We start from the raw sequence: 4,025 nt of genomic DNA, 5'->3' as shown, positions 1-4,025 counted from the left end.
ACCAGATTGGAGGTTATGGGTCCCAGCAGAAGACGACAAAAACAACAGTAACTGAACTGAAGAGGAAAGAGTCAATTTTAGAGATATTTCTATATTAAAATTATATCACTAGAGTTTATGTAATTTAGACTAACATTTTCTGCTCAATCAGTTGGAGTGTTGGAAGGAGAAGTAAAAGTGTGCGTTAGTTTGGGGTGGAGGTCTCGATCCCTGTTCACAGAGAATAAACAAGCATAGGTTTTGGTATACTTATCTACCCTATCACACCCAGGCTGTTCTCTTGAGAAAGAGGTGGGTGCATCAGTTTACTCAGGGAAATTCTCTGTCCTCCCTGACATTTGAACATTTGAAGTTACAAAAAGGCCACTTTGTCTTATTAAGTCTTTCATTAAAGGGACTCTGGATGTTACCTCTGTGTTGAGAATTATTCTCTTTAAAATGCATTTATTTTGTCATCTAAGATTTTCACACTGTACTGTGAGTTATTTTAACACAGGGCATATCTACATATGTTGAGGCATGACGCTATGAGTAGTGGTGGATGAGGTATTTGGAATTTACGTAGGCACTGACCTTATAAAAACTTCTAAGGCTGGTGGCTGCTGGCTGGTGAAGAGCTTTTGGGAATAGATGACCACTGATAAGAACCTTGCTCTCCAATTGTGATGAGATTTCTGGTTCACTTTTCAGTCTACCTAAGTAAAATTTCAAGTTAATTATGGTTTCTCAGATAAGAGCAGGAAGAGTTTACAGTACAGTCAGCTGACCAGATTAAATTTAGCACTGAGCCTTCTTTCCTCCCTACTGGGTAAACTTCCTTTTCTCACTTTCCTAACGAGTTCTTGTTTCTGAGGAAAATCTCCCTGAGATCAAACACGAAATCAAATAGGAGAAATTAGTAAGCCCTTTAATGGTGAGAGATTCTGAAGTCCTAGAATATGTCTGGCTGATGGGAAGTTCAAGAATTAGAAGAAGGTGGAATGTTCAGGGCCCTCCACCTGCTATCCGGTCCCTCATCATGGGTCTGTCTGCAGTGATAAGAGACATAGAGGGATAAAAAGTTCTCCAGGAAAGTTTTTGTACACAACCTTGTCGAAAAACAGCATGTAAATCTCTCTTCTTAAATGGAGGAAGATTAAGATCAGAAATAAACATTTCTCATTTCAGAATGTCAAGCAGTTCCTAATTAGTACAGTGATCATCTCTAAGAATGAAGGTTAAAAATATTCCAAAGTAAATGCATTTCTGTTGCCTCCTTTATGCTGTTACAATTTTTCCTGTGCCACTAGCAGTTTGTTAGGGGAAGAAGTTTCTCTTAAATGAGTATAAATTTGATAGCTTCTTTTTCTGGTATGCAGAATAAATATTTATTTGTTGTTTTGAATGCTTTTGTCGCACATTTCATATTATGATGTCATCAACTAGTGTCTAGTAGGAAAACTGATAATGGATTCAAGCTATTTGTTGATGTAAAATGTTAAACGGTAAGTTTACTAGTCGTTTCTTAAAGCTGCACTGTTTTAAAATCTGTAAAAGCTCAATCTGTCATGAAGTTAAGGTAAAAACTTTACTTGCTCACCCTCTTAATAGCAGTAGAAATAAAAGTGATTTTGGCAGGTTCCCTGAATATTAAGCACAATGGAAAATCTTTGCTGTTTTAAAAGTGGGTTTGATAGTCTCCCCCCCACAAATCATCCTTTCCTCTATTAATATTAAACACACAGCGACTGAACCTGTTATGCCTGCTGAGACAGGTTGTGCTACACGGGAAATGCTCAAAGCCCAGCTTGGGAAAGGCAACATAAATGCTGTGTTGCAATAAATTTCAGTGGGCATCATCTGGAAACCCTTACACTTGCCTTTCTTCCCATCCTGTGTCTGTTCTCTGAGTCACTATACCCTTGTTAGGAAATCTTGGAGATGTTTCACTGCAAATAAGACTACTGGTAGCAATGCAGTGGTGATGATTCTATTGGGTTGGCCAAAAAGTTTGTTTGGGTTTTTCCTGTAACATCTTCTGGAAAAACCCAAATGAACTTTTTGACCACCTCAATAGGTAAATTTACCTCACTCATTAATTAATCAAGCCATTCAACAGAATATGTTGAGTTTCTCCTCAGGGCCTGACCTTGGATTGCTTGTGGAGATCAAAAGATGAGATTGGAAATAAGCCATGATGGATGGACAGAAAAACTCACTATTACTAGGAGGTCAGTTATTCCCAAATTGATCTATAAAGTCAATGGTATTCCAATCAAATCCCAACACAATTTTCCTGAAACTGGACAGGCTAATTCTAACATTTACAGGGAAGAGCAAAGGATTGAGAAGAGCCAAAATTCTTTGAAAGAAAAACATGGTTGGAGAATTTGTACTTCCAGATAATGAGACTTACTATAAAGCTATTGTGATTAAGTGCTTCCCAGATGGCTAAGTGGTAAAGAATCTGCTGGCCAATGAAGGAGATACAAGAGATGTGGGTTTGATCCTTGGGTAGCGAAGTTACCCTGGAGAAGGAACAGCAACCCACTCCAGTATTCTTGCTTGGAAAATCCCATGGACAGAGGAGCCTGGGGGGCCATACGTGGGGTAAGTCGCAGAGAGTCAGACACGACTGAGTGACTTCACTTTCACTTTTCACTTTCATGCATTGGAGAAGGAAATGGCAACCCATTCCAGTGTTCTTGCCTGGAGAATCTCAGGGACGGGGGAGCCTGGTGGGCTGCCATCTATGGGGTCACACAGAGTCGGACACGACTGAAGTGACTTAGCAGCAGTATAGTGATCTTAAGAACTTCTGTTAATCATATAATAGGGCCAAAGAAAGTGAAAGGAACAAATAACAAATTGGATAAAGTTATTTGCGCCACATACCTCTGATGATAGCACATTAGTATTCAGAAAATATAGAGAACTAAAAAAATAGTTGTACAAAAATTTAGCATAGTTCTATAAAAAAATGTAGCAGGATTTAAAAGGGACATCCCTGGCACTCCAATGGTTAAGACTGTGCTTTCAACAGCAGGGACTCAGGTTTGATCCTTGTTCAGGGAACTAAGGTCCCACATGCATGGCCAAAAAAAAATAATAAATTGAGCAAAAGTATGAAAAAATATACAGTTGGTCAATAATATATGAAGAGGCAGTTATTCTTACTTAATAATCTGGGAAACTAAAACCACAATGAGATGACATTTAAAAAATAAAATGCATGATGACATCAAATGATATAAAATCTCCACGTTGAATACTACAAAATATGTCAATAAATTAAAAAGGAGCCTGCAAAGTCCATATACCTGTTCTCAGCCCTGTCAGTCACCCATTCAGTATGCAAAGTTTCATCTAATCTGTATGCGTAAGGAGTCATCATGAAAGTAAAAGTGTGTCAGAAAGATACTTCCAAATGGTTAGAGGCATGTGATTTTTAGTACTGTGTGTTACAGAAATGTCAGGAATGGTATAGTTTATTTTTTCAGTTTTTAAAATTTTATTATGTTTATTTATTTATTTTTGGCAACTGGACAGGGACTCAAACCCTAGATCCCCAGATTATAAGTCTGATGCTCTACCAGCTGAGCTACCCAGGCAGGTATGTTATACTTTAACTGTGTGCAAGATAATGTCAGTGTCCACAGAGGGTCTTTTTTCTTTTTTTGAGTAGTGCTGCTAGTGTTGAAAGAATAAAAATGGTTGTTTTGCAGTTTAGATTTCAAGATAGGAAAAACTGATTTTTCAGCCATGACTGACATGAGAGAAACATCCTAGGAAGTCTTAGATCATACTTCTGAGTTGGTTTTTTTTTTTTTTTCAATTGAAGGATAATGGCTTTATGATATTGTGTTGGTTTCTGCCATACTTCTGAGTTCTTAATTTTAACTTACCTGATTTTTTTTATACTTTAAAATTTTTGTGAACTGGTTTAAATTGTCAATGCACATTAGCTTGGGTATTTTTGTAAATAGTTTGTGATTTACTTCTTGATTTGCATGAAAATATTTAGAATCCTTTTCTTCAAAGCTTAT

At 37.3% G+C, this 4,025-nt stretch overlaps 1 non-coding gene across 1 annotated transcript; it reads right to left on the bottom strand.

Moving 5' to 3' along the window:
* Positions 1-3,515: 3,515 nt before the first annotated feature.
* TRNAI-UAU lies at positions 3,516-3,590 on the bottom strand. The gene has a single exon. It is a non-coding gene; the product is annotated as a tRNA-Ile (tRNA).
* Positions 3,591-4,025: the final 435 nt, after the last annotated feature.

Source organism: Cervus canadensis, chromosome 7 (assembly GCF_019320065.1).
Source record: "Cervus canadensis isolate Bull #8, Minnesota chromosome 7, ASM1932006v1, whole genome shotgun sequence".
Lineage (NCBI taxonomy): Eukaryota > Metazoa > Chordata > Mammalia > Artiodactyla > Cervidae > Cervus > Cervus canadensis.
Note: the sequence above shows the minus strand (reverse complement) of the source record. Positions and strands in the feature narration are given on the sequence as shown.